An 8,376-nucleotide genomic window follows, 5' to 3' on the forward strand; every position below is an offset into this window, starting at 1 on the left:
GCGCTTCATCCAAAAAATACAGATACACACAGACAGACAGATAGGTAGACAGACAGTGTTCAGACAGACAGACAGACAGACAGACAGACAGACAGACAGACAGACAGTGTTCAGACAGACAGTGTTCAGACAGACTGACAGACAAACAGACAGACTAATAAATAAATGAATGGGCAAGGAATAGATGAATGTATTCATGTATGTATGAATGTCTGTATACTCCATCAGAGGTATTTTACTGTCCTCAGGGCTGTAATGGAGCCCGGACTGTGTTATCTAACAGGGCAAATGCAGACCTGTGTGCACTGCATGGACCCACCGCTAGGCTGCGCTGTGCCCACGCTCTCTTGCGCGTGAGGCGGTCCGTCGGTGGCGCGCAGCTCGAGCAGCAAACGAGACACGAGCGGACGGTCTGAGAGAGAGCTTGGATCTGTGGATGGTTCTGATACACACGGACTTTCTGACCGGGATCTTCTGCAGCAGAGCCGGGTGAGTCCCGCGGGCTGAGGGGGGGGGGGGAGGGGGGGAATCTGTGTGGTGTCGATCCGTGCGGGAACGTTTGGGCTGCACGCGGGGAGCGGGGCTCCGCAGCCGTTTGCTTCTCTGTTTGAATGTGAGCAGAGAAGGAAGACCTGATCCTGATCCTGATCCTACATCTCATCCCCGCATCTCGGTGGTGTATGCGCTGTGACGGGAGAAACACCGCATCACCCTGCGGGTCAGACCTGATCCGGGACAGCTCTGGGTCCGGACCGGGTCTGTGCTAGTGTGTGTGTGTGTGTGTGTGTGTGTGTGTGTGTGTGTATGTGTATGTGTGTATGTGTGCGCGCGTGTGTGCGCGCGCTTAATATAGGTAGTCATTCTGCTCATTGACCTTCATGAAATCATGAAATCAGCTGTTTGATCGAATATTGACTGATTAATTTTAGATCGGCTGCAGATCATACAGCAGAGCGTGCCTAGAAAACGCACACACTGGTTTTCTGCTGAATATTTCTGAGTCTGACAGACAAGATGGACTGTCCACTTTCCCTTAGGGAGTGTGTGTGTGTGCGTGTGCGTGTGTGTGTGCGCGCGTGTGTGTGTGTGAGTGTGTGTTTATACAGCTATGTCTCTAGTCTTATACCACTCAGAGCTCTTTTACATCACATGTCACATTCATCCATTCACACACTGCTGCAGAGGCTGCTGCTCCGTCAGTATTAACTAACCCAGTCACACACACACACACACACACACACACACACACACACATACACATACACACTCACACTCACTCACACACCAGCTCAGGGCTCGGTGTCTGGCCCAGAGACACTTCAGTATATCCACAGCAGCAGCAGGACCCGGGATCTTGTCCCTTACCTTCCAATAGCTACTATGCCAAAGCTGCCCCATAATGTGTGTGTGTGTGTGTGTGTGTGTGTGTGTGTGTGTGTGTGTGTGTGTGTGTGTGTGCAGCTTGGGGTTGTGTACCCGTTTACCACACACACATCTGCTTTGTGTGTGTGTCCATCTCTGTCCTGAGGCAGGCAGCCAAACATGCACACAACTGTCCTCCTACTCCTCCGTCTTAACCTGTTTGTGTCAGGCAGGTCTGAGATCAGCTCTGTGAGGATGAGGAAGATGATTATGAGGATGAGGATGATGATGATGATGTGGAGGATGATGAGGATGATGAGGAGGATGATGACATGTTTGATCCGAGTATGCTGCGTGTGTGAAAGTATGAACATGTGTTATGGAGTCAAATCTGTGTTAAAGTCTGTGAGTGTCTGAATGTTGTTGTTTATGTTGATGTTGTTGTTTATGTTGATGTTGTTGTTGATGTTGTTGTTGATGTTGATGTTGTTATTGTTGTTGTCGTTGTTGTTGATGATGCTCAGCAGTTAGTGGAGTGCTCTCTATGACGCTGAGGTTGAGGTTTCAGGTAGATATGAAAGATTTTAATGGTTACCTGCAGAGCTCGAGACCTCAGTCTGTTAGCTTAGAGTTGAGACCTCGGTCTGTTAGCTTAGAGTTTAGACCTCGGTCTGTTAAGTTAGAGTCCAGACCTCAGTCTATTAGCTTACAGTCCAGACCACGGTCTATTAGCTTACAGTCCAGACCTCGGTCTGTTAAGTTAGAGTCCAGACCTCAGTCTGTAAGCTTACAGTCCGGACCTCGGTCTGTTAGCTTAGAGTCCAGACCTTGGTCTGTTAGCTTAGAGTCCAGACCTCGGTCTGTTAAGTTTGAGTCCAGACCTCATTCTGTTAGCTTACAGTCCAGACCTCGGTCTGTTAGCTTACAGTCCAGACCTCAGTCTGTTAGCTTAGAGTCCAGACCTCGCTCTGTTAGCTTAGAGTCCCGACCTCGCTCTGTTAGCTTAGAGTCCAGACCTCGCTCTGTTAGCTTAGAGTCCAGACCTCGGTCTAAGTTCTCCAAAAGTGGGTCTTTGCTTCACCTGTCTAGCGCTCAGCACTGTGGTCTTGAACAATGGGGAGGCTGTTATTCTGGTTTAATGCTGCTAACTAGAAGTCCGGGTTAATCTGGTTCTTAAGCCTAATTTATACTTTTGCATCAAATTGACAGCGTAGCCTATGCCGTGGGTCAGCGTATCTCCTGTACCTACGCTGAGGCCTACACATGTAGCTGATGCACACCTCCTCCAAAATGTAACTACGCGTCAAATCGATGCGTGCTGTAAGCTGTGATTGGTCCGCCCGGCCACATTGTATGTCCCGCATTTACAGCGCTTCCTGGATACCCACTCATCGTCCGTGTATTTCATCTCCTCCTCTCTATTCTTCATGTAATCATGTCTGTATGATAAACAGTAACATGTATCAGCTGTAGATTAACAGAACACGCTCTGGATCTCTGTGGAAAAGTAAACAGAGATCGTAGCAGGACCGGAAGCAGGCGACCGACCATCAGAGAGACCGCACTGCCCTCTAGTGTTTCAGGGGAGTCGCGACACGAACCACTCACTGGTGTGTAGGGTTGACGCAGAGGTATAAACCAGGCTTTAAGGGGTTAGGATTCATACACAATATACATAGTCCTCAGGAACACACACTGGTTACCCATCAGTGCACACTCTCACAGGGACAGGCTCAGGACACGAACACAGCGCTGTAACTCAGAAATGCAGAGCACACTGAGGGCTGATGACCATAGACACTTAATATAAACACCAGAACCATTCATATTAATACAAACAATATTTATAACATTAACAGAAAATATAAAGAATACATCATTTTAGTAACAAATACTATGAATGAATATTAATACATTCAATAATATGAACAACATTTATTTGATTATTTGAAAATCAATAAGATTGATTAAAAAAGATACAATTGTAAATAACATGAATATAATTTAGGGATTGGTTTCAATAACTATTCAGGGTGAGATGACAGATAGCAGGTGACTCAGTCTTCTTCTACTGCTCCTGCTGCTTCTTCTTCGTCTGTCTTCCATGTTGCAGCAGGTGGCTGTGAACCAGTTAGTTACGCTGTATTACTGTACAGTGTTTATCTTCGATACCTGTTATTGTGACAGCCATAGTGTCATATTTTTATCCATTTACAAAGTCAGTGAGATCGTAACCATGAGACCCTTAGTGTGTGTGTGTGTGCGTGTGCGTGTGTGTGTGTGTGTGCGTGCGCCATGCGCGTGCGTGTGAATGTGCGTGCGCGTGTGCATGCGTGCATGCATGTGTGTATGTCAGTGGAGCAAACCCCCCCCTTCATCTTTGGGGTCTCGCGGGCTTTATAAGCGTCTGTTCATGCCAAATGCCAGCACTTACCTCCCCCAGTGTGTGTGCATGTGTGTGTGTGTATGTGTGTGTGTATGTGTGTGTGTATGTGTGTTAGACAGAGAGGGAGAGTTGGGGGTTTCTTTGGTCCCCCTTTACATGGAGGCGGGGGAGGGTGCCTGCCTGTTGTGTGCTGGTTCTTTGTGTGTGCGTGCGTGCGTGTGTGTGTGTGTGTGTGCGTGTGTGTGTGTGTGTGTGTGTGTGTGTGTGTGTGTGTGTGTGTGTGTGTGTGTGTGTGTGTGTGAACTATTGTTCAATGTGTGCAGGAATGCTGGTGGATGTGTTGGTGTTCCCAGCAGTGTTTTCTGTCTGTGTCGGTCCCTCTGTTGTGAGCCTGTGTGTGTATATGTCTTTGTGTTTTTTGTGTGTCTCAGACTTTCTGCAGACACGCAAGCACTCACGCATGCACGCACGCACACACGCACGCATGCACGCACACACACACACACACACACACACACACACACACACACACACACACACACACTCACACACTCAGACACTCAGACCGAGCATCTGTAAAGTTAATCTTCAGCTCTGGAGCTCAAAGCTCTTTCATCGTCTACAGCAACGCCATAATGCTACAACACTACAAACTATGCTGTCATCATGGCGACTCTTTCTCATTGGTCATGTGAGGGTGAAATATTAGTGATAGTGTGATTTCTCATTGATCCTGTGAGGGTGAAATATTAGTGATAGTGTGATGCTGGCTTAGGTTTGGCATCCAGCAGAGATGTTCTGCAAAGACACAAGTTGTCGTCATGGACGTGAATTGTGCGATTCATGTGAATGTGGTGTGAAAGGGTGAATATGGCGAGTAGTGTGAAAGCTCTGAGTTACTTCTGCACTGAGGGAAGACATACACATTGCTTTGACTCTGATGCATACATCATACTTGCATATGTTGGAACAACACGAGAGACAGAAGAATAAGAAGTGAAATTCAGTACAGTATTAAATCAGGGAATGTCATTCCACATTACTGTTGCCATATATACTTTGATAGTGCGTGGTCCTCAATGTGACCTAGCCTACCTGAGCATACCCTTTACCAGGCCAATGCCTCCCAGCCCATCTCAGTGTGTTAGGGCTGTCATTGTTGCTCCAAAATGACGTTCGAATATGTGCTCTTAAAAAAACCCATAGGTTCGAACCATTCCAATATCTATATTTTCGCATTATGTCAATAACAGGTGGACAAACTAATACAAGGAGACATAACTACTTGTATATATATTTATATTTCAGATTTAACATGCCTAAAACAAACCTACACATTACAAAACAAGTAAATGACCTAATGGCCTATACCGTAACACTTTGAAGACCTCTTGCTCTCTCGCCCCCCTCTCTCTGTGCGCAATGCGCTGCGTGAGTGCTGAACAAGACTTGTGCGAGCAACTAAAGGTCCCGACTCTTGTCCCCAGGGGCTTCATTCAGTGATTGAAGCAAATATTATTAACATTAATTGAAGTTAAAGTTAAAAACGAAAAAGTAGTCCACTTACATTCTTGGCGCTTGTATAAAAAAAAGAAGAAAAACTGCATTTTATCCCAGTGTCCCTGATGGTCGGGCTCTTTGAGTCCACTGTCAATGTAGGGTCTTAGGCCTGACAGGTTATTTGCCAAAAACACAAGACAGTCAGTGTGAAGAGGCCCGATCTTTTTTTTTTTTTTTTCTCTTGTCTGCATATATATTTCTGGTTTGTGTCATGTTTGTCACAAACTGTCAAATATTAATGCAATTTATTCTTGCAGCAAAAGAAAAGAAAGAAAACCTTTTTCTTCTGTGCTTGTGACTGTGTGCATGCGACCATCACCATCCCTCTTAGAACTCTGGCCTATCTTTTATTGACAGCTAATATCATGTTCTGTAAAAGAGGGCGTGCACACCTAGGTGGGCCAAAAGAAAATAAATAAATAAAAGAAAGTGAAAGAAAGATTACATAAGGATATACAAAGGGACAGGGAAAGAGAAGGAGAGAGAGACCTAACACACTTAGATGGAGAGGGACCATCTCACCATGACGCCAAAAAAACTCCGTGGGGTGATACTAATGATTAAGCAACCCTTAGTGTCCACAATCATTACTGAAGCTTGGGTCGCAGAGGGTTGCCGCCGTGCTGTTCTATTTGTGTAACGAGACCACCACTGGTGCAGATGATACCACTTGGGTCAGATCAGCCGAGCGGTTCAGCCCAGCACCCGGGCCGCGAGAGCAGTCGAAGGACCCAACGTGCCCGGGTGACCCAGGCCAGGGGACAAGCCAAGGACCCAGACCGGAAGCAAAAAGGTACCGCCGGGGGACCCAGGGCGACCCCCAGGTCACCCAGCAGGAGGAAAGAGTGGCGAGGGGGGAGAGATCCCGCAGCCCCCCAAAGGAACACCTCAACAACACCGCCCCCACAGCCCCCCAAGACAGAGCCAAAGGAGCCACCAGGGCCGAAGGGGCCCAGCACCAGGAGCGGACAGCCAGGCAGCCGGGCACGGCGCGCCGGAGTGGGGGTAGGACGGAGGGGGCAGGGCCAATCCCCCCCGCCCTCTCTTCCACCCAGCCACGCCCCCCACCCGCGCCCCGCGACTGATGGACCAGGCCGCGGGGGCATGGAGGGACACCCCAATGGCTGCCGTAGTAACACCCCCCCAGCTGCGCGCCACCCCACCCCCCCAAGAGGGAACCCTCGGGAAACCCGGCCCCAGGGGCGACCGCGGACCAGGCCCCCGCAACAGAGGGGACAGCAGGGGGACGGAGGGTGACAGGGACACCAGCCACCCAGGCCCGATCTCTTTTTATTCACTATATTCCCAGCGGAGGAAAAGACGCGTTCAGAGCGCACTGAGGATCCGGGGACGGAAAGATTCTCTCTGCCGTCTGCTTCATGCTGTGCATGTGTGACTCCTGTGACCTGTCCCTGGCCCACGCAGTGTGCCCACTCGCAAAGCAGCTGTCGATGTGTTTTTTTTTCCACAGTCGAATATTAATTTTCACAATCGAATCTCCGTTTTTTTTTTAATACTCAAATATATATTCGAATTTAGAATATTTGTTGACAACCCTAGTGTGTGGACCAAGGGATCGGAAACCAGGACACATTGATGAGTTCTCACTCCTAGAGTTCCTGCTGGCCGCCTGAGGTCTGTTCAGATCAGTGTTCATTTCGCCAACGACTCATTTTTTTTATGACGAAAACGAGACTATGACGAGCTAAAGTGCATCACTGTTAATAAAAGCTTCGATGAAAAGTATGTTTCGACTTTGTTGACGAGACGACGACGAGACGAAAACATTAGAGGCGGACTGTCAGTCATTAAAAATCCATGTTTCCCCCGCTGTGCGTCTTTACAGATAAAAGTGATGACTTCCTGTGACAGGCTGAGTTATTATCTGAGGGGCTCAGTGTTAGCTTGGTCTCTACCTGCAGCAGGTGTGCTTTATAAACCAGCACTTGACGCAGAAGAGGATTTTTGGATGAGGATGAGGATTTTTACCCCCGGTGTGCGTTAGAGACACAACTGGGGGACGTCTGTTTAATATTTGATTTAATAATGTTTGCTGTTTACGCTATTACCGTAAAAAGCTCGGCGTCTACAGCTTGATTTAATCCAGTTTGGTGAAACATCACACACATTTAGTAAGTTTAGATCAACTCCTTGTCATCAAAGATGCAGATGCATTTCAGGATGCCGTAAACGGACTGTATGTTCAGTGTGCCTATCACTGCAAGGTACATTCAAGGACCGTCGTAAATGTGCAATATAAACCTTTCATGGCATTTTTCTGTGAGTCAAGAGAATCAAAATACAGTCACAGTGGTCACATCAAGAAGGTTTTCTTTTGACTTTTTAGCAGGGACAGGCTTAATTATTTAACTGAAGATATTACACAAGCAAAAGTGTTAAATGAGTGAAACGTTGACAGTTTTTATACTTGATACAACCCTGATACCTGATAAAATCAAAGACTAACATTTTTTGAGTTTCCGCTGACTAAAACTAGACCAAAACTACAAAGGGCTGAAAAGACTAAAATTTGACTAAAACAGGCATTTTCGTCTAAAGACTAAGACTAAATCTAAAATAGCCGCCAAAATTAACACTGGTTCAGATCTGATGCTCATGTCATGGTTTAAAAATCTGTATCATTAATCTGATACACTGTCACACACCTCACACTGTCCTCCATCCTGTAGGTGTGTGTTGTGTTTTGCCACACCAAGACTGGCTAACATCCCCACCCTGACGCAAGTCATGAAAGTAGTCCTCATGAAGTGCTGAGTTTATTTATTCTGAGGAGTTTAGTCTCATCCATAACCATCTTCAAATGACCCAGTTAGCAGTATCTATGTGTGTACAATGGTGTGTGTAAGGGTGTGTGTAAGTGTGTGTGTAAGGTGTGTGTAAGTGTGTGTGTTTGCTGAGTTTCCACATGGAGCAGACTGAACATCCTGAAGGTGTTTCTCTGCAGACAGGAGGTAAACAGAACCTGACTGAGAAAAGCAGATACACTGAACAGTTTCTGCAAATGTCAAACATCCAGGTGTGTGTGTGTGTGTGTGTGTGTGTGTGTG

General features: G+C 47.0%; 1 protein-coding gene across 1 annotated transcript in view; it reads left to right on the top strand.

Annotated features, from left to right (window-relative positions):
* The first annotated feature begins 363 nt into the window (after positions 1–363).
* fat3a (FAT atypical cadherin 3a) overlaps positions 364–8,376 on the top strand; it is a 120,964-nt gene continuing 112,951 nt past the window's right edge. The window contains exon 1 of the mRNA XM_034677794.1: positions 364–489. The gene's annotated coding sequence lies outside the window, so the exon portion shown is untranslated. The remainder of the gene's footprint in view (positions 490–8,376) is intronic.

This window comes from Notolabrus celidotus, chromosome 24 (assembly GCF_009762535.1).
Source record: "Notolabrus celidotus isolate fNotCel1 chromosome 24, fNotCel1.pri, whole genome shotgun sequence".
NCBI lineage: Eukaryota > Metazoa > Chordata > Actinopteri > Labriformes > Labridae > Notolabrus > Notolabrus celidotus.